Source organism: Dromaius novaehollandiae, chromosome 19 (genome assembly GCF_036370855.1).
Source record: "Dromaius novaehollandiae isolate bDroNov1 chromosome 19, bDroNov1.hap1, whole genome shotgun sequence".
Taxonomy (NCBI): Eukaryota; Metazoa; Chordata; class Aves; order Casuariiformes; family Dromaiidae; genus Dromaius; species Dromaius novaehollandiae.
Window position 1 is genome coordinate 7,387,328 of NC_088116.1, and position 25,994 is coordinate 7,413,321.

The window sequence follows — 25,994 nt, forward strand, 5'->3', positions numbered from 1 at the left end:
GGGCTGGATTTGCTTTAGCAGCATTCCTCTCGTCTATAGGAGACTGGGGCCCTGTTCTGCCCCCAGTGCGGCTGCGAACCACGAGGGACGGAGAGTGTCCGCTGCGACCAGCACCCACACAGCGCAAGCTTCTGGCCTCTGCCTACCTGTCCATAGCTGTCCCTCTTCTGCGTGAAGCCTAAACTAACTAATTCTTGCAAATCACAGTGCGTGCGAACTGGGAATGGTGGTGGAGGGAGAGAAGAGAAGAAGAAATGGGGATTGACAGAGTCACTAGAAGACTATGAAGAGCTTGGGAGGAATAGCAATGGGGTGGGAGAAAGTGGCTGGCTGAGAGAGGGATGGTGGCAGGGTGGGGGAAGCTTCCTGGAGACGCTGAGGAGGCGATGTGACTTTGGCCTGAGCTGCAGTCTGCCCTTTTTTATCCCCAGCCCACCCATAGCTCTGCCTCCAGCCCTGACTTCCCCTTCAGGCTCCAAAGCAGCCCCGGGCAATGCAGAGCTGGGCTCAGGCGCAGCAGTAGCGGCTAGCAGGAGGCCCCGCGGACGGACTTTGTTGATGCTGCCACCCATGAGCATTGCCCTCCTGCAAAGCAACGGCGAGGAGCGGGGAGGAAAGGCAGGCGAGCAGTCTAGCTGAGAGAACGGCCCCTGCAATACTGCCTCTGGAGCCTTTCCACTCAGCAGGATGGCAAATGGGGGGTGTGTGTGAAAAATCAATACCACCACCCCATCGTGTCTCCATCTGCCATTGATTTATGACCCTGCTGAAAGGTCTTGCTGTCCACAATTACCAGGCAGTCAGCTCCTATTTGCCATGATTTCCTTGCCCCTCCTTTCCACTCAGCGTCCCCAGGAGGCCCTGTCCTGCAACGTGCCTGCGCGTGGGGCTGCGAGCGGCTCCCAGATGCCCGAGGGCTGGCTCCCCACTATGCTCAGGGCCATGGTGGGACTGTTATCACTTGTCAGGCTCAAATCTGACCCTCCAACGCATGGGCCAGGGATGGTGGGTTCAGTCTGGAGGTGGGGAGTAGGGATGTGGGCATCTCGGCGGACACAGAGCAGCAAGGGGGAAAGAGCAGTCAGGTGGACTGTAAGTAAAGTCAACCAGAAAATTACATTTTGCCCTGAGCTGCTGAAAAGTCAGCTTTATCTCACAAGAAACCACAAGCTAAGCATGGGAAGATTTCCCTTCTAGCCTTCTTGAAAAACTTTTCAGCTCAATTTTGCTCTTTTGGCCATTTCTATCATAGGTCATACTGACCCAAAAGGTCAAACTGATCCAGTCAACCAAACCTTATGAGAGCAAGAGCTTGTTGGATGAGTTCCCCGAGATATGTGTTTCAGTTTCATTATATCAGCATTTCCTCAGTGGAAAAAGGGTTGTGTCAGAAAATAATCAAGTGTCCTAACAGTCAGCAGTCTGCTGCCTTGATCTGCAAAGTCCAACTCGGCCACCTTCTGCCACCCCGTGCTGAACTGTGGGCACCTCTGTTGGATTAAAGAGCCCTGCCTAATTAGAATCACCCACCTGGGACGTGCTTGCTGGCCTCTTGCCCATGTTCTGGTTCCCTACCACTAGATCCGAGATAGCTGGCCTTGAGAATTGAGCAATTTGTGTTGTCTTTCCAAGGAGATGCTTGTGTTTGGCTAAGGGGACCCTGTGCTTGGCAGGCAGGGCTTGGACGAGGAGGCACGGGGTGAAGGGAATTGTCCAAGTCCTGGTTCAGCTCAATGTGGACAGAAAAGGATGGATAACCTGCACTGCTTGGGCTTGAGTAAGTATAGAGTAGTCTCAAGTCTGTGACAACTATTAAGAGCTGCTTTGCTCCAGTGGGGTTGGACTACAGAAGCCAGGTGCTATGGAAAGCTTAACCGCTCCCAGTGACACCCCTATTTCACTGGAAATATGGAGGGGAGAGCGCAGAGCAGGTGAGGAACCCTTGGAGGTCAGGGCAAGTCATAAATACTCTTTTAATCGTCAGTGTTGCAGGGCCACAGCGGAGCTGAGGGTCCCGTGCTCGGATAGAACAATGTCAGGCTGCAGCGCAACACAAGCGGTGCAGGTCGTCTCCTCCAAAGACCCCTTGCAGAAAAATGCTCTGGAGGGGATGCACGTAAGGGGTAGGTAAACAACCCAAAGGGATGTGAGGAGGAAAGGAGTGGTTTCAACAATCAGGATAGGGTAATTCTCCTTGTAAGATATGCTAGGAACATGAGGACGAAGCCATGACACCTTCATGGAGCAAACCTCTCCTTCTGGAGAGGAAGCAGCAATAATTTCTGGGTGACCTCCACAGTTTCCAGGCTGATTTAAAAGGCGAGCTCCTGGCAGACAGCCACCAAGGGCTCTCCACAGCCTGCCCAAAGCAGCCCTGTAGCATCCCTGCCTGCTGGCAGGGAGGCCATTTCACAGCTGCCGAGGGCTGCCGGACGTCATCTGCTCTACCTCTGCGATGCCAGAGGGAGCTGCGGAGAACTGAAGCGAGAACAGCTGCCAGCCATCAGGATGAGGGCTCTGGACAGCCTGCCCCCTTCCCCTCCATGCCCGCCTGGCCGATCCAAGTACAACTTTCCGAGGACAAAGGGGTCTTCACACCAGCTGTTCAGTCCTTACAGCACAGTCAGGTTGACCCTAGGGACTCACTCCACCAGCTGGAGACCCCAAAGCTGTCACTTCCATGTGCCAAGTTAAATATCTAAATATTTAATATCTAATATAGCTAAACTCGGGGGTGGATTCTCCAAGTTGGCACATATGATCCTGGAAGGATATCCAATAACTCTTTCACTCGGGATGTGAGAACGGATGTTTCAGAGGAGACCTGCCCCCTGTAGCGGCCAACAGCTGATGCTCCGGGAAGCGTTTTCAAACAAGTTAGGCATATGGTAACATTTCCCTAAGACACCTTCCCATGACTAAAAGCTCAGGGATTTTCTGAGCCGGATATGGTTTCTTTGTGTTTAACAGCCCTCAATGAGTATTTGTTCCATTATTTTTTCTAATAACGTAGAATCCGTGCGACCATTTCACAGCGTCCTGCAGCAAGGAGCTCCTACAGCTTCCTACGCGCTATGTGAAGAACCACTTCCTTCTGCTTGTTTTGAACCTGCCAACTTCCAGCTTTGTTTGATGCCTCCTAGTAATAAAAGAGATTGCTTCTGATTCACATTCTTCAGGATTTTATAGACTCCTTCCCTATTCCTCCTTCTCCCCAGCTTTTTTGCAGACTGAAGAGCCCTGGTCTATTTAATCATCTCCCCCTGTGGAAACCATCTCGCAGCTCTGGTCATCCTGCTTGCACTTGCTTTGTACCCCAGTGGCTAAGGCTGACTGATTGGCCTGGAAGGATGATCTTATGGTACAGAGCTCAGGACAATCAGATCTACAGCATGGTCCCATGGCCCATCCATCAGCCAGGAGTGATTTGCAAGTCTTCTCCTCCTATCTGCGTTTCTGCTACAACAGAGATAAATGCTACCTCTTTCCTCACTTCCACAGCATCCAGACATCAATCATTCCTCTGTACAAGGCTCCAAAAATGCAGGAGATGGATACACTCCATGTAGACATGACAATTTCCAGTTCAGGGAGTCTGGAGAACAACTGCTGCTTGCAGCAGTGGAGCAGACAAACCTCGATGTGAGAGCTGGCAAGTTTATTTTGAACCAGTGAATCAATGCTCAGTTTTGGTAAAAAAGAAGGATATTATGGAGGACTGATTGCAGAAAACAGCCTTTAATTGAATATTTTAACCTAAATCAATTTGTGATTAAGTGAAAGAACAAATGAAAATAAGTCTGCAAGTGAGGATCTTGATTCCAAAAGCAGGCACTGAAAAACAAAAGGAATTGGTTAGTGAAGTCAGCTTGATAAGGGTCATGGACATGGATATTCAGGATGGCTAGAATTACATCAAGCAAAAAGGTGGAAGAACTGCAAGAAATTCCAAGCAAAAAGAATAGAAAATAAAAATAAAAGCTTGCAAAGGAGAGCTTCTGAGGCAATGGGGTAAGCAGTCATTATAAAAAAGGTGGTAGGAAGAAACAGAGATCCCACACAGATTGGAAGAGAGGAGTCCTGCAATCGAGGTCATGGAGGCCACGAAGTTTCCAACAAACTGGAAATTGCACAAAGTCAAGCTGAGTTAGACTTTACAAAAAGGTATTGAAACAAATAGCCAGTTATATAGCCCCAGAACCTTTCTGGCTTAAAGCAAGAAATAACAAAGTTGGCTATGAGAGGAGAATGGGGAATGATTAAAGGGTAACTCAGGGCACATCCCAGCACTATTTGGCCTCTGTTTTCTACCAGGATGAGGTTGCCCATGGAGCCAGAAGCAGGATGGTTACGAGGAAAGCAAGGTTTGGAACTTGAAATTACATCCAGAGGTAAAAGAGACATATGAGGAGGTGGAGCAGGGAAGTGAGAGAGAGACAGGAGTGAGCAGTTCCCTGGAGTGCTGAAGAACAAGCACAAGGGAAAGCATTTCTGCTAGCAATTCATTTTATTGCCTCGAGACATTATTGGTTTGGAGTACAGCATATGTGGGGGCTGTATTTAAACATAAGATGCAAGCCCATTAATCTGATCTGATAGAGGATGAGATTTCACAGCAGATTCAGACAGCAAGACTAGTTGTAGGCAAGAGTATATAGGGTATAACATTACAAGGGCTTACCAATGGGAGATCGTGACAGATGAAGTGGATTACTACTTCCTTTGGTCTGCAGGATGAAGACATTCATCTATTCTCATCCATCTGGGCAGAATTAAAGCACCTGAAGATGAAGACTACAGCAATGCATAGAAGAAATGTTAGGTGGGCTAGGATAGAGAAAAGACAGGGAGACAATAACAGCAGAAAAGATCAGCCACAAACTGGACTCCAGAAGAGATCTGAGAGGCAAGGCAGTTCAAAATCCCCCCAAAACTGGCTCTCCCAGAAACAGATAAAATGTCATTCAAAACCTTAACTACCCAACAGGTGGAGTAAATAAACAGAGCAATGCTGATAAGACATCTGTATTTCACATGTGGCAGTAATATGGAACATCTCAAATTAATGTTTACATGAACAGTAAACAAGGAAAGAATACAACTATAAAAGAGAAAGAGTGAACGTTTAGTTTCCAAACTGAGTTTTGCTTTAAGAAAGTAATATCCAAACATTTAGGGAAGATACTTCATGGACTTAACATCAGATACTGCTTCTCAAAGAAGGTTTCAGAACAGCTGCAGATGGGAGCCTCCCCATGACCATGGCACTACCAGAGGACCATTGCCTCCATGTAGAAAACCTTCTTTTATTTGATCATTAAAATAAAATTCTCTTCATGTGCCTAAGACATACAGCGAGACCAAATCTGCTCAGCACTTTTAATACAGCCCTTGTCCCCTGGGGGAAAATTCAGACGAGACTGGTTACAAAGTAGGAAGATGGGATATTGCACTGCAATACTTGAGTACCCTAGAAGCAGAATGAAATTCTAGTATAATAGTAAAAGGTGTAAGGCCAGGTACTTGGATTAATAATATTCCTCTCTGCATTTTTGCCAGTTCCTCTGAAAGAGGGCCTGGTTGATCGAAGGAGGATATGAGACAGCTGTGCCGCATGGCTGTGACTGAGACCAGTGCAGTCTGGGTACACGGAGGTGAGCAGCAAGTCCAGCATGGGGGGTGAGGATTAATGCCACTCCATGGAGGAGACATAACCTGGGATCTGGCCACCTATGTTCAGGAAAGAGGGAGACCATGATGAAGTGAGCCTCCATTAGCAAACAAAATCCAAGAGGGACTATCATTGTCAGCTATAAATACATCAGGGTCTAAATACACAGAAGGGAGAAAAGCTGTTTAAGCCAGAAGACAACGTTGGCATGAGAACAAATGGGCAGAAACTGGCTGTGAGTAACTGTAGAAGGAAGCGTCTAATTGTTCCAGCAATCCGGCTTTGCGGTATCGCTTGCAGAGACTCTGCCTGGAAGAGCCGGCTCGTGTCTGCACGCCACTGGCGAGGGCACGGCGGGTGCGAGGATGGGGTAGGCAGGGCAGCAGATGTTCTCCTCCCCAGAGCAGAGGGGCAGCGCGGCAGCAGGTCCTCAGCACTGCCGAGTGCGCTGCGTGTCATCCTACGTGTCCCTGTTCTCCCCTGGGCACGCATGCCCCCGGCGCCCAGCCCCAACCCAGCAGGCAGGCTGCCGTGCACAGCGGTCCCTCCATTCTCTCTGTGCCGTTCCTAATAGGATTAGATGGGTAAAACCAGTATTTTCAGGACCAGGCAGAGCTGAGACTGTGCTCTTGAACAAGGCTGAATACTGGCAGAGGGCATGAACACAAGGTCCTCTTTTCTCTCCTGCACTAATCCTTGAAAGCCAGTCTGAGACCTCCTATTTCCCTGTGCCTGCTCCAACTGGATTCTCACAGAGCCATGCTGCTAATAGCCTTTCACTAAAATGCAGTCCATGGTGTGAAAAAGCTCTCTTTGGAGTGGCCAAGAAGTGGCCTAGCACCTAGAGATCCTGAGTGACTTTGGGTGCTACCCTAAGCACAGGGTTACCCAGCAGTGAAGACTGCCGAGGAGCAGGTCTGTGGCTCTGACGTGGCACTCCGCAGATGCGCTGCTGCCGCCAAGATTTCTGGCCGGCTGGAAGGAAAACAACTCAAGGCAGGGGGGTTGTTTCTCCCCATGCTAAATCTTCACAGGAAATCTGCTTGGCAAAGGCCAGTGCTCGCTGTGCATCGGTCAGAGAGGGGGGGACACTGCGTGCCAAGCAGGCCAGGAGTTACGAATGAGACACAGAAGGACATCAAGAGATGGAGGGGAAGCCTGAGCCATCTTTTTAAAGATTCTCAGTAATGTTCAGTTAAGCACTGAAGCTTTCACAGCCAGGTTTCTTGAGTCCCTCTACTACAGGTCTAAAGATCCACCAAGGTCACTTAGCTGCTTCTTGCTTCTCCTCATGCATTCGCGCTCACGACTGCACCCTCCCCGTGCCCATGGAAGGACGAGCTCCTGTGCCATTTGCACACCCAGCCACGACACACCCATGCCCGCGTGCACACGGGCACGCACACCTGCAGGAAGCTTTCACGCAGGTGTGTGCCTTTCACGACGGCTGCAGCTCCGTTAAAAGCAACATCTGCTTGGCTTCAATCTCCCCTCCGTGCTCCTGCTCAGGCAGACGTAGCTATGGAAACGCAGCGGCCGGAGGGAGGTGGGAGATGGGTTGCTTGGCAACGTGAACACCGGGCTGGACCGCGCCGCTGACCCCAGGTCCAGCAACCGGAGAGGGTGACCAGTGCTCACGGCAATGCTCCACCACCCAGGGTCGGAAGAGGATCACGGGAGGGTGAACCTGCCTCACTGGGAGGCAATGGGGTGACCAGCTTCCACGGCTGCCCCAGCGACAACACGAGGGAGATGTCTCTCCAGGGATGCTTCGTTTGCCCGAGGGCAGCTTGATCCCTCTGCTCCCATCCCCGGGCCCGGGAGCAGCTCCTCCTGCAGAGGATGCACTTCGCGTGGAGGTCATTGCACCAATGCACAGTTAGATAATTGTTCCATCGTCCCCTAAAGAGACCCAGGGAAGTGACCCTGCTGATGCCTCAGGTCTGTTCACATAGTGAGTGGCTAGAAACAGCGTGTTTGAAAGGCCTCACAGAGTAAAAACCCTGTCACATTCACCCCACTGTCTCCCGTGTGCCCCACCACTCCTGGGGGCAAGTGGGGACAAATGGGCCAAAACCAAAGCCCTGTGCCCCATGGGGCCAGAAGCGCAGATGAAGTGTGGCTTTCATCCAGAAGCAAGGGGGAAATACCAGAAGAGAGGAAGACCCAAAGACTCTGACCTGGAAGGGCTGTTTGGAACGGGATGAGGTGGGAGGTGCAAACAGGAATTCTGTACATGGGACCCAGAGCACTTCAGCACCCGGAAAGTCACTCCTGCAAATACCTTGGCTTTTTTCCTCATGTGTGTTGGCAGTGTGTGGTGTGCACTGAGACATTACAAGAAATCTGCAGATGCTGTCTGAGCTACCACAACCTTCCCCTGCCTTTATCCGCCTGTCCCGATCTCACCAGTACAACCCCCTCCCCAGACACAATCCCCTCTCCCAGTCCCCGGTGCACAGAAAAGTTTTCCATGAGGAAATGCGGGGCCCTGCTGAACTGAGCAGCGAGCAACCAGTTACAGTTGATAATGAAGGTAATTGTCAGATGCGTATCCTTCGGCACACAGTCTAATCTCAACCAGATGAAATGCAAAAAGGAAAACCACTTAAGTAAGAGAAGTTAGCATTTGCAAAAGCCATCTGAAGAACCAGACTATCCAAGATTGCCAAGAGAACAGATAAAAGCAGTCATTACAGCCCGCCAATATGTGCATGTGATAGAAACAAAGATAAGGCCAGCAGATAGACACACATACACACCGAAAACCACCTGCAGAATCCAGCAAAGGCTTTGTGATAGGCGTGGATTACGTCATACAAAGTTAGATGAGAAAGGGGGATATCACACAAACTAGGATGGAGAAAATAATTTTGCATGAACACGCACAAAAGAGCGGGGTGTAGGGTGCATGCAGCTGCAGAACTTAGCAACATTGACCTTGAGGCCTTTTTGGCTCTGTTACAAGGCAAGAAAAATACAAATAAAAAAGGATGTGATAAAGTATGCATAACTCTTACTAGGGTCAGCAGAAACACAGAGAAATGCAGAGCTGACAAAGTGGGCTCAAGTGAAACTACATTTCAGAAACCGAATATGGAGGGAGAAGAGGCACTGCCATCACAGGCAGCAGGATATGAAAGGCAGGGTTACCTGCTGGTGAGATCAGGAATGGTAGGTTTTGCTATGGCTATAAACATGCCAGCCCAACCAAAACACTGCATCTGCAAGTTTTAGAATCACTCGAGTAGACAGAAATTCTGATGGCAGGGGATCCATAAAGACATGTCTCAGAGCGGAGGAAAATAAGAGATTTCCTAATGTTTTTGGAGACAGAGGATGTCTAAAGAAATCATCCAAACAAAAAGCAAGTCAGCTGAAACCATCTCATTTTCTGGCCCAGCAGCACGTGTGCCAAGTAATAGCAAACCCCAGCTCGAGGGGGGAGCAGCATGCAGGGACTGAGTGGCCGGGGGGAAGCTGGTTCGGACTTCAGATGTTGCCCTACAGTCAAGGGTCTCCCATGGCACCTTGTGCTGCCAGGACTGGAGCTGGGCACTTGCTTGGCACAGCCACAGAGCCCAGAGTCGCTGGATCTGGGGTGTCTCCTCCGAGTGCCGCGACGCTGGCTCCTCAGGGTTAGCTGAGGGCTGCTGCAGAGACAAGCCGCTGTTGCAACCCGTGGACCACTGAGCATTTCCAAGCACACTGGGAAGAAGAGGAATTACTGGCCTGGCAACCAGCAAGCTTGTTTCTTCTGCAGCTCTGCATCCCAGCTTTGGCCCTTCCCCAGTGCTCCTTCTCTTCCACAGGGAGGGAAAGGGCACATCCCACCCTCTCCTCTTCCGCTGACACCTCAGAGCAACCTGGGGCTGCCCGCTGCTGCTTGACGGCAGACCTCACTCTCAGTGCACGCACAGATGCAGAGTCAGAGATTGCCAACCCCGGGGAAGCGTCCCTGACAGATCTCCGGCTCCTTCCCTACCAAGTATGCTGCAAATAATTTTAAAAGTTGCGAGATGGAAGTGGAACATAGGCCTGGTGAAGAAACTCTTGGAGTAGAGTCCTCTGAAGCAATTTTAAGAAGGGACAAAGCAAAATAGGCGCAGAAGATGCTCTAACTCTGCAGCAAATTACACAGCGACCTCTTCAGAGAAAGCAATCATGATGAATTGCACAACCCAAGTGACAGGCTCCTCTGGCTATGAGAAACTTTGGAACAAGGAGTAAAAGAAGAGTTGACCCCAGAGGCTGGATCAATATTGAATGGAGGAAAGAAAGAGCGAGGCCAAAGACAATGCATCGGAAAATGCTGGGTATTATATGAAACTCTAGCAGGGACTTTCAGTGTGGTATTGTATGGCAGAGAGGTTATTACCCCTTAAAATAAGCGCATAAATAGACAGGATCGAGATGGCTGCACAAATCTGAAGCACCAGAGGCAGAACTGTGAAGGACCTCTGCTCATCTGCAATCCATCCAGGAGGGCCAGCCCACAGCAGACGGATGAACTGCTCAGGCACCGAGGAAACCGTGGCCTGTGAACAGCTGTTTATTACTGTCCTTTTTTCACAGATGACTTCGACTGCAGTGCACCTTAGCCAGCACGGTGATGAGTCACATCGTGACACTGTTCTCCAGGTGCAACATTACTGATGAACTAATCCCAGCAAGCAGACAACAACACAGAAGACAGCGCAGAGCAGCTATATTACTTACAGGCCACTGGACTCACTTAAATAGACTAACTAATAGCTGGGCAGCGACTAACCAAAGCAGCCATGACTGCATGGGAAAAGAGAGGGATGCTGCGAGGGCAGAAATGCCAGCCCTGCCGCTTGGCACAGGAGACGTCCCTTTAACGATACCTGGGCAGCTACAGGCGTGTGAAGCCAACCAGCCGAATGGGCCGGATCAGGCACAACACAGGCAAGGAAAGAAGAGTGTTCAGGTCAAAATCAGATCCTGTGTGTACAGACAGACAGACAGCACAGACCCCAGCGCTCCTTGAGGAGCACAGGGATGGGCTCCAGGATCTGGCTCCCGGATGCTGAGAGCGGCACCTTAACCTCAACAGCCTTGTTAGCAAAGCCCAGGTGAATTTGCTCTCTCCTGGTTTCTGTTCCATACAGCAGTCTATAAAACCATAACAGAAGTATGGGACATGGCAGGGTCAGCAGGGGTGATCAATAACGTGTCTGCAGAGCAAGGGTGTCTCGGGGAAGGAGCATGACAACAGCCAGCAGAACGCAGCTCTCCAAAGAAAGTCATTCATTCGCAAATCCCTCCTTGCACACTTGGGCTTTCAAAAGTCATTCAGATGTTTCGAGAGGAGATTTTTCCCCTTCTAAAACCATTTAGGTTTTAGAGTATCGATTTCTGATTTTTTTCCTTTAGAAAACCTGAACGCTTAGTGAAACGCTTTTTTGGGTAAAGACTGCTAAAGAGTTGATCAGTGACCTTCTCCCCGCAACACACGAAGACGGGGAAATGCTTCTGGCAATGCTTCTCTTTGAAAAAATAAAATAAAATAAAAGGAAACAGCATCAATGGCTGCTCGCAGCGTTGGTTTTTTTCCCTCTCAGAAAAGCTATCTGATGAAGCGCTGACGGGATGAGGATACACAGGCATGGTACGACGAGATCTTAAAGAGAGACGAAAAGGCAGCCATCCCCCCACATGAAAGCAGTTTAGATAAGCAGCCCTGGCTGCTTGGCTGGGAGAGGTTAGCCAAATTCCCCCATGGCTTGTGGACCCTGTCCCAGCTGGCTGAAGCCAGCTTTTTGTAGACTGTCTGCGTGAGCAATTGCCCAGTGCAGAAGGGCCCTGATCTAATTTAACCACCTTGGGCGAGTGGTAGCGCGAGAATATTGTGCTCTGAAAGGTCTTCAGGAAACCCAGTCCTTGGGAAACCCAAGGGTCCAAAGGGTCACCAGTGGGTTTCTGGGGAAAAGCTCCATATGTTTTATTTATTTGCATCGCAAAAAGAGTTTTTTTTGTGGAGGTAAGCAGCTAATTGAGTTCAGGTTCTTCAACTAATGAAGAAATGAGCTGAATAATTAATTATTTGCAAGTAAATTATTCATGGCCGGTTGTGATTCCAGTGTGGGAACAGGGGCTTGGAGGGTTATTTATTCATTTTCATCTTAAAAAAGAATAATGCATGTAATTCCCCACTGCCCGGCCCCTCCGAATTACAGCTGTGACGACAGACAGGTGACTCCAAGAGAGATCAGCCCACTCGCCTTTGGGACCGCTTCCCGGGGGCACGGGAATGGCCACCACCAGACCCAAATTTCTGGGGCCATGTAAGGTCTGTCCTCCAGGCTAGCCGTTCTCCACAAGCCACACAGACCGTAAAGCTCCCTGTCCCACATACACACATTGCACGACAGAGAGACAGACAATTTGCTCTGTCCCTGTTGTTCTAATCTCCTGCTTTTCCCATGTTGCTCCCAGGCCTGACCTTGCAGCTTGTTGGAACAATTCACTTGACCTGCTACCGCACCAGATAATGAGCCATTAACCACAATAATAGCAACGATGGTCACTACACACAATGCTTATTGCAGTTAACAGACATGCCTATTGTGGAAACCTCCCCGCAGCCCATGCAGAGGCTCAAATCCAGGGCACTGCACTTTCCTGCTGCCCTCCCGCTGAGGACATCACCTGCTCGTGTCTCCCTGAGGCAGGAGCATGGAGAGAGCCAGTTCTCAGGCCTGTAATCCACAGCCAGCTTTCTAAGGAGTGCCAGCAATGTGAAGACTCTATTTGCTTTCCTTTCCTGGAAAAACTGACATGTTCCCAAGGCCTCTACCGCACCGGGAAGTGACTGGGAGCAGCATCTCGATGAGCCCTGTCAATCCCCAAGCCCCCACGAGGGTGAAGAGCGTGAGGTCCTCACCAGCGCGACTGGGTGAGTCAGTCTTTCCGGCTGTCAAACTAAGTAGGCAGGACAGAAGGGGATATTCGAGAAGAGCCCAGCAGACTTTTAGAAAGGGAGATATTTGGCACATTTCAGGCTCCTGAGCCACTCCATGTGGCGGCTCATTCCCAGTCACGATCTAGTTCTGATAATTCAGAGAAAAAGGCTATGTCCTCCCTTTTCCTGCTTTTTTCAGGGTAATTTATTCTTTAAACCAGTTGTTATTTGGGAAAAGGACACATGCAGGCAACTGGGTGGATAATTAAAATCTCTATTTCCATCACAATCATTTTAATGTCACATTGGGTTTCTGCCTTGGTCTCTTCATGAGCTGTGAAGGAAAAAATCAAGGAGAAGTCGAGATTCACAGCCCCCAAGACACCCAGCTGTGTTGTACCTTGATCCACTCACTCTCATGAGAGAACTTTCTCCACGAACAGGATTTGAATCGTCTCTTTGGAAAGCACATGTAACCTCATTGAAAGCCTTGAAGCAATAGCAAATCCATCACTTCTCCAGGCATAATATTTGAGGATTCAATCACCGATTTCTCCACGGAAATGCCCCTTCACCCCCATTCTGTGCACCACTTGCAGTGCACTAGCAGAGATTTTATCTGTGGTTGATCAAGATATTAAATGACACTGAAACAAGAAGAGCTCCATGGCAGATCCTAACAGAAACAGAAACATTCATCGATTCCCCATTAATAGATGCATTTTGAAAGCCACCAATGAACCACCCAGCAAACAAGGACTCTTTAATGCTCCACAATATGTTTAAAGGAAACAAGAGGCCAAAGCCAAAGGTCTTGAAGAAATCCTAATACATCCTGGCCATAAGGATGCCTCAAGACCAGAGACAAGAAATACCCCACTCCTGTTTGATCTACTCTTCATCAAACCATGCTAACTTGCACCAAAGGTTTTCCCAGCTTCTGCTCCTTCACAGATAGCATTTCTAATTAACTGTCATAAAACTTTACCTCAGATGACCCAAATTCTTTCTGAAGTAGTGCGATGAGACTTCAGCCCCTGGAAATTTCCCACTCTTCGAAGATCTGGGAGGAGAAGGAAGCAACAATTTGGTGAACTGCTTGGCTGGTTCTTTTAGGACTCTACACTCCCAGCTAACAAATGTTAGATATTCTCCAGGCTGTTGCACAGCCTCCTTTGTTACAAATGGTAGGTTTTATATTCCAGCCACAGCATTGTCTCTGGTAAATACATCCTCCTGCTTCATTTCTTCTGTATTTGGAATATCTATGGAGCGTTTCTACCTTTTCCACTCTGCTATTTACAATTTTACCATCTGTCTCTAGCAACAGAGCCATTTTTTGACACAGAAATAAATTCCCCAGTGTATTTAAGTGCTTCCTTATTGTCTATGACCCTTGTGGTCATTCATAGTCCATTAGTTTCTTTGACTTCCACCAACAACTATCTGCATTTTTAGGCAACATGTCCCTTTTTTAGCATTCACTAACCTTTATTTGTCTCCTTCCTCCTCCCTACACCCGTGCACTTTTGAGGATTCAATAAAAAAGTCCAGTTTCACAACATTTCAAGTATATCACATTGGTTAGTGCCTCGTCCTGTCATCCTGGCAGATCCCACAAGGTAGGCAGGGGCTGTAATCAAATTATGCTCATTCTTACTTCAGGCAACCATTTTTTTTTCCAGTCAGCAATTAATGTTTCTCTGTCTGTCAGGAAGAGGTTTATTAGTGAGAGCTGCTGTGGTGGGTGCAGGCCCTACGCATTATGAAATCATCCATTATTTCAATTCAGTTCCAAGTTGTTTTGTTCTTGATGACATGAAGTGTTCCTGAAGTCATTCCTCTTTCTCCCCCAACTCTTGAATCATCTTCCTAAAGCTCACAAACAGATGGTTTAGCAATATATCCTGTTCTCCAGCAAAATCTGATAGCATTTAAAGAGCCTCTTATGCATTCCCCAACTTTTTAGACCCTAAGGCTCCAGACCTTTGGGCTCCTGCAGGTCTGCGCACCTCCAGGGTCTCACCCTCCACCACACTCCCCTCCTGTTCTGCTGCCACAGGGTAAGTTGCAGTCAGTCCTTTTAACACACTAATAAACACAGGAGACATGCAGTCAGCTGTCACTGCTGGTACTTCTCACGACCAAACACGAAGAGCTACGTTGGTCCTCATATTTAAGCAAATTCAAATTCTCCTTCTGTGCCCCATTTCTGTTTGAATCCAGACCTGGAGAAGGGCTTGCGCATCTGTGTATTGATAGTCCTGGTTAATATAAAATCCTCCTACAGTTAACTCAGGAGATTAATACTTCTTCTGCAAGATAGAGGCCAGCAGAACAGCGTGCTCCAATCACCTCTGTGTAGAGATGAGGCAGGATGGAGCCTGGATGCATAGCTGGAAAGATTTATAAGCTGCAGGACACAGAAAGAAGACTATACCTCTATTTACTCTCCATCTACTCTGAAGAGGTAAATGACCACAGCAATTCTTCAAGCCCCATGTATTTCCCGCATACCTTCCCTAGCATCAAGGCAAAAGCCTTCTCGCAGAAAAGTCAGGCAATTCTTTTTCCCTATTGTGTCAATACTCTTTCACAGGGAGCAGGAGAGAGAGGACCATTGTAAATTACACTCGATGGAAGACTCTGGGAGTGGAGAGGCTGATTTAGGATTTGCTACTTACAAACAAACCAGAGGTGAAGTTCATAGTTCTGTGGAGTTGTCTTTCAGGATTTGTGCCAGTGGCTCTGCTTGATGTGAGCATCGCAGTGACTGCAGCCCCCCCACATCCCTGGACCAGGCGACCACAACCCATTTGGCCCCCACTTTCTCTGATGAGATTGCCACAGAGCCAGCAAGTTCACATGTGGGCACAGGCTCCTGGAAACTTGATTCATGGTGTCAGCTGGGCTGGGAGACGCTGAAATGGGGGTAGGGGCTGGCATCGGCTGTGATGCAACTGGTAGAGTCGCATCGAGTCTGTGAATGGCTCAGTAACGAGGTTTATGCGTGATGTCTTTGCACCTCCTATAATGTATCAATTCCTTTCCAGAGCAGGAGACTGACATGGTCTCTCCTCTTGATAAAAGTCCTTATCTGGGCCACCCTATGCTCTTCCTAATCTATTCTCTCTAGGGACATCCAGTGATATCATTTAACCATGCAGTAGATAAGAGCAGCTGTCTAGCTAGAAACCCCCCAAAGACTCCAAGGGCCTGAAAAGGGAGAAGAGCTCAGGTTTTGCAATGGCGCTTGCCAGGCATCTGCATCAGGACAAATTTATCACCAAGAAGCAATCCAGGCTCCTAACCCAGCCCACCACAAACCCAAAGCAGACAGGGCAGGAAAACCTAGTCTAAAAGGACCATGATGGAGGGCTTCCTTGCAAAGAACAAAATTAGAAGCATCTAATGGTTAATGCTCTCATCTCTTGTTAGAAAAGCTGTGAGATCTAGAAAGTGGCCACGCAGCCAGAGGTCATGTCAGGTGTGGGTCTGAGAAGGGAAAGCAGAAAGAGGAAAATCAAGAGTAGCAGGAGAGCTCCGGAGACAGAGCAAAACCAGAGAGAAAGGAGACGGTGATGAGAGAAAAAAGGGAAAGTAGCAGAGGAGCACAGACAGGAGGGGAAGCAGAAGCCTGAGCAGCAGCGTACTGTAATGGATCCAGGCTCACATCGTGTCAGTGCTCAGCAGCAAGGGCTAGCACTGAATTAACACTGCCGAGCTCCCCAGGAAGGGGCTGTCAGCACCAGCCGCTGAACCATTACTGTGTTGAAATCATTTGACAGGAGGAGGGGGGGAAAAAATGCTGCTGGAGATCAAAACATGCAAAGCCTGCTTGCTCCTGCCAGCCCTCCCAGTGGGGGAAGAAAATATTCTGGTCCTGTCTCATCTCCCACAGCAAGGTGGCATGAGGGACAGTATGCTCCAGGACTGGCCACTCTCTATCGGGAATGGAAGGACAGTGTGAGCCTGGGCACCCGTGGCACCCCATGCGAAGCTGGTGCCAGAGCGAGGGCTGGACTTCCCTCACAGCCCCAGGCAGCCACAGTGGCCCTCTCCAAGACGACATCAGTACTGGGAGGGCCTTGGGGTGAGAAGCCTAACACAGCTACTAACTCAACAACTCTTCTTTCTTGGCCTCTACAGAGGAAGGCAACAGGACTCACTCGTAAGCAAGAGCAGCCCAGGGAAGGTGCAAGACTATTATGTTCACTTCTGAGTTGTGCAGTGCCTTTGCTGGGTGACCCCAGGCAAATCCTTCTTCATGTAGTGCACCACTTGCAAGCTGAGATACCTATGTCCCTTTCCTCCATACAGTACTGTTTAAGATATCTGTCTAATGTATTAAATGTCTTTTCTAGTAGGAGACAGGCTTGTTAATCCTCAGATGCAACAGGAGCAGCTTAGCTACCAACAGAGTACCTGAACATTTCATCATTTCCTATGCATCTGTCCTTGCAATCCCACAAAATGCTTTCAGATGAGGAAGGAAGGCCCAGAGACTTTCCAAAGGTCTCAAGAAACCTGGGCCTGAGCACAGATATGCATTTGGTTCCTCCAGTTTCAAGCAGAGGGATTTCAGCCCTTCTCATTTGGCTCCCACCAGCCTCTGGTAGCCTATCCTTTGGAGCACTCCAGCAGTCCTTGCCAATGGAAGAGGTCTGCAAATTCCTTCCAAAACCCCAAGGAAGGAGGCTCTCATGATCTATGGCATGGCCTCACGTGGATGTGTAAGCCACCAGTGACCCCACCAGGCCACTTGGGTATTGCAGTGCCTGCACAATCAGTGAGCCAGTCCACTCTCTCTTACTGCCCCCAGTGAAGTGCTTAACTTAGAGAAGAAGAAAGCAGCAGTTCGGTGGGGTGTTTCTCTCTGTTCTTTAAGTGACTGAAGTGCAGGAACAGGCCGGCTGAGAAAGAGACAATTGAAAGCAACTTGAGTCTGGTTAAAGCTGGTTATCCATCTCGATTTGCATAATGGTTATGCAAATGGCAGTTTGCATAATGTTCCTATGATCTACAATCACTTTAGGCTTTTATTGCATGAAAAGACCACAGAGAAGAAATTGAACAGCTGTCTGTTCTTCTGATGGCTGCTCGGACACCACCAGGCGTACGCGCCTGAGATGGAGATATTTCCATATCTCGCCTACAGTTTCTGATCCCCTGCAGGGGCTAAATCTGACTTTGCAATTGCCCTTGGGCGATTTCAGCTTTCACACTTCAGAAGACGACACTGGACTCCAGCTCACTTCTCCCTGGCACTAGTTTCTCAACTGAAAGCATAGGTGATTCTGTGGCTGCCTTGCTGGGTATAGTCTGGACTATAGCTGCAAGCTTCCTCTCTCCCTTTTATGAGTCCTCCACTGAAAGCCATGCTTTGCAAGGCAAAACCAGCTAAACACTGGGACAGGAAACCTCTGACTCAAACAGGTCTCACTCCCTGCCCTCTCTCTGTGATTCACTGCAGCACATTTGAAGCAGGTGCCCTGAGCAATCAAACCCAGAACTGCAGGGAGAGCCACCCAGAAGAGGCATCCTCCACCCCAGCCCAGCCCCAGCCCCCAAACTCACCCAGGCCCAGGCCACCCTTGGGGCAGACACGCTACCAAGCTTGCAAGGCCCAGCTGGCTCTCAGTGCCCCCCATCCCCTGCTCCATCAAATGGCACCTGTAAGCCCACCATCAGCCTGCAGCAGGGCCCTGGCACATCGCACCCAGCTTCAGGCTCCCCGTGGGGACCATTGCACAGTTATCGCACCGAGGTGGCTCTGGCACGAGCAAGCAGAGCAACCCACCGCTCCCCCCGGGGCAGAGCCCCCCAGCAGCACACGCAGCTCTCCGGAGCGGCAGGAGCAGCCTGGCAGTGGATAACCCCACAGCAGCCACTCCAGAGAAATCCAATTAAAGAAAATTACCCCCATCCTCACCTAAAGCAGAGAAGGAAAGTGAAGAAAGAAGGCCTTTTTAAGTTGATTTGGCAGAGGAACAGAAACAGGACCAGAAGCAGAGACAGCCCCCCAAAAAGCCCCACCACCTGCCCCCAGCCCCAGGTGGGCTTTTGTAGAGGCTGAGCCTACCCAGAATCCTTTGCAAGGAAGGTGGGCTGGGGGGGGTACTGTCTGGTTGATTGACAGCTTGCACAGCCAATGAGCTCTGTCCTGGTGCCACAGCTGTGTCTCTGCTGGGGCCTTCCCACAGCCCCTGGTTGCGGTTGCAGTGCTGGAGGCTGAAGGGGCCTTGGAGCACGTCCCCGAGGGCTATTTGCCACCTATTTACACCCTCACCTGATGTAAAAGCAGTCACAGGTGGAGATGGAAAAGGCCTTCGGTCCAACACAGCAGTGGGAGGAGAGGGGAACCATCCATCCCCTTGCAAAACGCTCCCTGCTCCAGCCATCCTTGCTGCCACCTCTCCGAGGAGCATTCACTCTGCGGAACGAAGTCTTCGCTGAAGAAAGAGCCCTGAAAATCTCGGAGACACAGAACAAAAGCAGGGAGGATTTATTTAACTGTTTAATTTATGTTAAAACAGAGTGTGGCCTTCTCTGATTAGTTAAGCAGCGTATTAAATGCATGTTATAAATGGATAATTGCAAAAAAAAACAAGCTGGCAGAGCAATAAATAAAAACAGAGAAGAAAGGAATAATGTGTCGTGTCTAATGGTTTCTGCAAGCAGAAAAGTCCAGGAGGAGGGAGAGCTGGTAAGCAACCTGCTCCTAGCACAGTGTCTTTATTTTGTACTCACGGGAGATGACAAGACCCACCAAAACAGCCCCCGCGTCTGCCATGCCAGCACCACCGCCTGCGCCCTGCTCACCAGCCTCTACATCTCTGAGTTAGGCCTTATCTGCCCCGTACGCGCTAATAGGCTACGCTGGTGTCAGGTCCTGTCCCTGCCAACACGTGCAGTTTTAGAAAAAAAGGATTTTGGTGCCCCCATGGAAAGAAAAATTTAAAAATCAGGAGAAGTTTGAAAATGTTGACACATTTCATGTGAACATTGTTTAGAAATCTGAAAATGAAGTAAAAACATCTCCATTTGGGGGTCAAGAGGAATGGTTTTGTCTGTGGCAGAATACAAAGGTTGGGGTTTTTTTTGCTTTATGAAGAACAAACTCTCCCCCAAATAAACAGTTAAAAACAGTCAAAAAAAAAAAAAACATCAACACTTTTCTTGCAGTGTGGACCTCAGAACTTCTCCCCACTTGATGCTTTGCTTCTGCCAGCAAGACCAGAAAGGATCTGTTCTCCATCTGGGTCCACCACGCGGTCACTGCGCTGATACTAGTTTGAGGATAGTGGCCTCTCCCACCCCGGTCCCTGCCTACTGCTTTGCTAGAACAGCAGCTCTCTTTTACCACCATCATGAGTAGTGCCGCGTACAAGCTTATTTTGAACCTGCTTCTGAAACGCACCCAAATCTTTCAGAACTTCATCAGATTTTGCTGAATGACAAAGAAACTGTTTGCAGGGGCGTTGGGGGGTGGGGGGGGGATCCCTCAATGCCTAAGCATTTTATTGCAAAACAACATAGTTCAAAATGACCTGTTGTTTTTGAAATGTTCTTCCAGTCTATTCTAGCAGAGGACAAACCCCACCCACTTGAGATCGAGACAAAACCTACAATGTTGCATCAAGCAAAAGGTTTTATTTGACTGTGCAGCTGTTTGTGGAGCTTCACACCCATGCAAATGTTTCATGCCCTGTCGCTGTTTTTGGAAACGAGCATCCAGCCGTAGTGACATGCTCCAGGCACGGCCATCCAGCCCTGCTGCTCTCCAGCTGCACCTTTCCCACCACGCTGCATGCGCAGTGTCCTTGCTCCAGTGAGAGAGCTAGGAGTGGTTTTTATCTCCTCATACATCAAGGTTACTACAGCTATACCAAATGTAACAGGATGGTAGCAAGCATTCTGGAACAAAACCAAAAAAATGGCAAAAAAAAAAAAAAAAAAAAAAAAAGCACTTCTGTGATCAGTCCAAAACCTCTGGGATGAAAACAAAGGCGCAACATGAATTGGATCTGCTCTGCTTCAGAGTGAGCGAGACCTTCCCGGAAATGCTGCAAGCTGAGTACATTTAGTAATAAAGGCCGGGCTTCTCGAGAGAAGTTATGCAACTGAGGAAGAGGGGAGGCTAATGGGCTCTCATGGTCTCTCCCTGCCTCAGACGTTCCTGCGGGAGATATATATAGAGATATAAACAACACTGATCAAAAAGAGGAGAAGAGAGAAAAAGCTCCCCAGCTGAGGATTATACTTGGGTTCAAATCCCAACTCTAGTGAGAACTTAGTTGTTCAAACAAAGTGGAGCAGCTTCAAAGCAGACCGTGGGAATCCACCTCTGGCTGTGGGCTGCGAGACCCTTCCCCAAACCCTCCCGAGCCCCGCGCTTCCCCTGCCTCCCCTCTCCGGAGGCAGCGGCAAGCTCGGCTTCACAGCCAGACGGCATCCAGAGCTGAACCTGCATCTCCTGCTTCCTGGCAAGCAGCCGAACTGACAGCAGGACGGAGAGAGAGGGAGAGGGAATACCGCTACCACCATGAGGATTAATACGCACTTCCCCTTGTGGCTGCTACCCAGCAGAAACTAATAATATAACTGTTCAACCCACATTTACAAGGCAGCTGAAGCTGTGTTTTTCAGCAAGTACACGATTCAGAGTCCAAAACGACACAAAAGTAAAACCGGCTTGGTTCTAGGTTGCAGCTCCCTCCCTGAAACGGCTCCCTGTCAGCAGTTCACACGCCAGCGCGATACGGGTATCAAATGCAGAGTGACAAGGAAGCTGGAAAACATGATGAAGAGGTGCTGCCACCTTTAATAACATGAAGCTGAGCCAAATGGCTGGGGCAGGCACCTCCTTTGCGCTTTGTTTCCTTTCGCAGCGTGGCTGATTAGCAGTGTACCTGTGTGCAAAGGCTGCTCTCGTTCCTCCCTAATTATTTTTGGCTGGGGCTTTCCCAGGGATGAAGGGATCCGTGCATTCCCAGGCAGTCTGACCTCAGCAGCAGTTTATCATCTTTTTGGGTGGGGTGACGATGGTTTTGGACATGTGAGTCTCCCAAGGAAGCCTCTGTTCAAGGATAGGCTTGGGGGAAAGGGGCGAGAACGAGGACCCCTTCCCACGGCCAGGACGAGCCCGGGCTCTCTGCTGTCTCTGGTCTCCAAGCAGCCCGTCCTCCCTGCTCCCCCGAGCTCTGCCTCTCAGGGGGACGAGGTGCAGCACTGCAACCCTTTTCCACCCCAACCGCTCCCAACCCGGCCAGCTCCCATTTGAGCACCAAGTTCAGCTCCTCTCTGCTCCTACCAGCAGCATCTTCTGCCCACCCACCCTGACAAAAGCCTTGCCTCACTTCAAAGCTGTGCAGACAGGGCTGCTGAGCTCCCCAACTTTTGTTGACATCAGAAGCTTTATTTATTTATGTTTTACACAGCACCAAGAAGGCACTGGGATACAGTAGGTTTATTTTTCCTAGGAAGAAGACAGACCATGTATAAATTCCTCAGCAGGGATAGCAAATCAAATAAAAGGAGGAGGAGAAATATGGTGTTGGAAACAGGAGCTTTCTCTCTCGCTTTCTCTCTCTCTCTCTTTTCTTGTTTTGTTTCCTTTTCTTAATGGTGTCTTCAGCATTGACCTGTTTAATGTTTCCGATGCTGTTCCGGTGGAATTTGTACACAGTACAAGAGGGTAACTGTTGATGGCTAGCAGAGGTTAGGTTCAGCCAGTGGAAAACCGAGGTTCTTGCGAAGATGTTTTATTCATACAGCTGAGCCTGACACGTGTGAGGCTGCCGAGCGGCGGATGGAGCCCGCCGTGGGCTCTTGCTGGGAACAGGCTGGAAGGACACGTTTTCTTCTACATGACTGGAAGGTGTATCTTGTTTGGCTGATCATAGCAAGGCGCCCCTTGGTGAGAGGTCATGCTGGAGAGCCGGAAAAGTAGCCAGAGAGCTGTTGCTGAAGCACCACGCAACAAAACTGATCTGGAAGCTAGCTAGATCCCCCTGTGAGACTGCCACCGGGGTGGCAGGGAGACCATAGAGGGGACCACCTACATCCACCTCTTGGAAGGATGTCCTGAGTCAAGGAATCTAGCTGCCTGCTATTGAAAGCAACAAGGTCATACAATCATCTCTTTCATTAATGTATCAGCCTCCATCTTAAAACTGCATAGGTTGCTTTCTTCCTTGTTTCTTCATACAAAATGTTCTTTACTTCTCCCAATTTTGAGCTTAAATGTATTATTGCCTAGTTTTTATTGAGTTGTTCTTCTGTAAAGATGGTCATGGTCCTTTAAACTAAAGAGCTCTTCTCCTTCCTTGATGTATTCTTAACAACCTTTTTAACAGACCAAGGAAGTCATTCTTTGTGTCTTTTCTTATCAAATGGGTGCTCTGCTCCCTTCAGCATTGTCACAGTCCTTCCCTGCCCTTTTTCTATTTGAATTCTCCTTCAGCAGGAGACCAGAAGAGTAGAGAGTATTGAAGATAAGATCCCACCAGTGATTCAATCAGAGGCACTCATCCTCCCTTCTCTACACTGATGGTGCTTCCCTGCACTGTCACTGATGCATTCCTAATTTTTCTGCTGAGGTCAGGAACCAAATTACTAAATTGTCCTCAGGACTGATTGTCTTTAAGCCAGACATCATTGCATTCAGCACAGGAAGCTGTCAGCTCCTCTTTAGCAAGTTCTTTATGCACTGTACCACTCTTCCATTAATCCCTGTCCTCATTAATAATTTCCCACAAGGCACTGTATCAGACACCTTACTGAAGCATAGATAGAAGGGATCTACAGCATTTCTTATGTCCAGCACCTAACATGAGATGAGCCTGACATCTCCTGTGCTGCATTTCACGTCATTTTCTATTTAGCTCTGTGTTTTTAATGACTCTTTCCCTACAAATTTGTTCTAAAGCCTTGTATACTCTGGGGGCTGGACTAATGTGCCTGAAGTTGCTCAGATCATTTATGTTTCCCTTTCTTAAACAGAGAGTGAAATCTGTATAAGAACTTGGGTCAGTAAGCATAAAATCTAGAACCATGTATTCTCTGCTGCGCCCTTTATGTGGTTCATGGGGAAGGTAGGAGTCTCCAAATGAGGGGCTGTCCATGGCGAGAAGAGTCGATGGATGGGGCTGTATTTGGGTCAGACCAATCCATTGGACTTAGCATCCCGGTTGTGACACTGGCCAAGAGCAGATGCCTGGAGAATGATTACAAGGACAGGGCAGACGTCAGTAATACGCTTGCTTTCGGGAGAAACAAAATCTTAAATCAGAAGTTATCTCTTCATTCTGGGGCTTACCAGCTCATGTTACCCCTCATTACCTTTCGAACCTCCTTAACATACAGTATAGCGTACAGATCACATCTGTGCTGGGAGGGTGAATCTGGTGGAAATTACAAGCTGTTTGGATATAGTAGGTAACTTAGCTAAGAAAGGAGTGTTTTTCCCCTGGACACAGAATCTAACCTATAGTTTTACTTGATTTGGCAGCATCCCTCTGAGCTAATCTTTAGTTGAGGATAACAAACTCACTGACAAGAGTGGGCTGGGATACAGAAATGCTCCAGGCAGCTTTCCTGGAAAACAGAGGAGGGCTGTGGTGCAAATGTTGAAAGAATCTTTTGCAAGGTGCTGTTGATGATTATGACCAAGAGTTGTTTTCTGATACCACCTACAGAGCTCAGTATAACTTTTGATGCAGCTGAGGTAGGTGCTGTACCAAATCTGCAAAGAGACTATTGTTGGTTGAGGAATGTGCAACATAAACACCATCTGTCTTCAGAAATACTGCACGGACCTGCAAGCCCAGGTTAGTCAATGTTTTGTGGCAGGGTCTTCTTCGACTTCAGGGAAACGGCTACAAAACACTGGGGCTGTTTAGGGTCAAAGAAATTCTTGCAGTCCTTTTCTTGCTCCTCATCTCTGCTTCCTCTTTCCTTCTGAATGTTAGTGAAAACATCTTCCCTTGAACCGCCTTCTTTGCAGCACAGTGAGACAAGCTCCCCGGTGCTTTGAGAAGCTCTCTGATGACCAATATTGATGGAGCTTGGAAAAGAAAAGGGTTTCCAAAGACGTGGCACTTGGCAGGTCTTGACATTGGACACTGCCTCTCGGCTGTCTAATCCCTCCCAGGGGGCCTGGCTCAGGCAAGAGCAGAGCAGGGACCTGGGAGGCTGTGGCAGACGTGGACTTTGGGCCAAGTGATTTGGGCCAAGCGACATCTGCCAGTAGTGGGGAAGGGCACAGATGGACAGAGAGGCAGCAGAAACAAGGCGGCTGTGCTGACAAATCTGCTCAAACAGTGGATCTTCAAAACAAATTACAGATCTGATGAGCAGATGCCAGAAAAACCTTCGTCTCTGAGGAAAGGGAGTGGGATTGCTTTGGAAGAGGACACTAAACAAGGGCAAGAACAAACCCACCTTCTCCAGTCTCCTACCTTGCTCCATGCTGTATTTTCCTGGCTCCATGCCCTCAGGAGGCGGGAGCGCCTGGGTGCCCTGTCACATGGGTGGGCACCTCATAGGCACCCCGGGCAGCTTTGTGGGGAGGAGACCGGATTACTCCTCTCTCCTTGAAAAGGATGAATTTCCTCCCCCCCAACATTTTTTCGTGTCTTGAAATATCATTCAATGTTTCTCCAGAAACCTCCTTGTTGCCACAGGGAAAAACAATATATACTGCAAAACGCACTAGTCAGTTGGAAATTGCTTTTGATAGGTGAGTTTTAACCAACACTTGTTCAAATTTCATCTGTCATTTCTGTCTCATCTCCATCAGCTTAATAGCCTGCCCCAAGAAGGAACAAACCGGCTGTTTTCGAGCTGAGCCTGCCTGGCTCCCGCAGCCCGTGGGAGCTGCTCCAGCAGCGCCGGCCGGGCTCCCGGCCCCCCCGTGCTGCCCACCCTGCAGAGGCAAAAGGCCACGCTTCACACTCAAGTGCCACAGCCCAGATTGAGGGTGGCAGCGCTGTCACCCCCATGCCGTCACCGCTCCCTTCCCGGCCCTGGCAGCAGCCCGGCCACGGCAGCAAGCCCAAATACCAACGCCGGGGACGCGGGGAGAGCTTAGAGGAGCTGGCAGCTGAGGGGAGCGACGGCGATCGGCTTTGACGACGCCCGGGGAGCCGTGCGAGACAAGGAAGGCCAGAGGGAAGGGGAACGGGACGGGACGGCGCTGGCACGCACGGGCAGACCCGGGGAGTCTTTGGGAGAGGAGAGCTACAACCGTGCGATGAAGTCAGGGCCCGGCCTAGTGAATACCTAGCAGGAGGCCATGGGGATTTCAGGAGACAGCAGCATCCTCCCTGCTAATGTCCTCCTCTTCTTGGCCTCATGGGCTGTTCACCCACCCCAGAAAATGTGGCTGGGGCACTT

The 25,994-nt window shown here is 49.3% G+C and overlaps 1 long non-coding RNA gene across 2 annotated transcripts in view; it reads right to left on the reverse strand.

The window, feature by feature from the left end:
• Positions 1-3,719: 3,719 nt before the first annotated feature.
• LOC135330327 (uncharacterized) overlaps positions 3,720-25,994 on the reverse strand; it is a 45,609-nt gene continuing 23,334 nt past the window's right edge. Inside the window, exons 2-5 of one of the 2 annotated variants that reach the window (XR_010392286.1) lie at positions 18,886-19,070; positions 13,585-13,659; positions 4,682-4,794; positions 3,720-3,834 (exon numbers count right to left, since the gene is read on the reverse strand). This is a non-coding gene — a long non-coding RNA (uncharacterized LOC135330327). Of the gene's footprint in view, positions 3,835-4,681; positions 4,828-13,584; positions 13,660-18,885; positions 19,071-25,994 lie in introns of both variants that reach the window. The other variant, XR_010392287.1, reaches the window with a different exon arrangement.